Genomic DNA, 241 nt, shown 5'->3' on the forward strand with positions numbered 1-241 from the left:
CGATGGTGGGGTTTCGTTTGCTGAGCTATGAGCGCCGTCACCACTCCCCACCCGCCAACGGAGGTCCCACCTGCTCCCGGGAGCCGGGCTCGCCGTGTCGGCTGCTTTCTGCAGCCCTGCTCTACCCAGGCTCGGTTACATAAGACGTGTGTGTAGTGTGTGTGTGTGTGTGTGTGTGTGTGCGCTCGCGCGCGGAGGAGCGGGCAAGGCGCGCACCATTCGCACGCCCACAACTCCCGCG

The sequence above is a fragment of the Myotis davidii genome, unplaced genomic scaffold (assembly GCF_000327345.1).
Source record: "Myotis davidii unplaced genomic scaffold, ASM32734v1 scaffold109, whole genome shotgun sequence".
In the NCBI taxonomy this organism is placed as follows: domain Eukaryota; kingdom Metazoa; phylum Chordata; class Mammalia; order Chiroptera; family Vespertilionidae; genus Myotis; species Myotis davidii.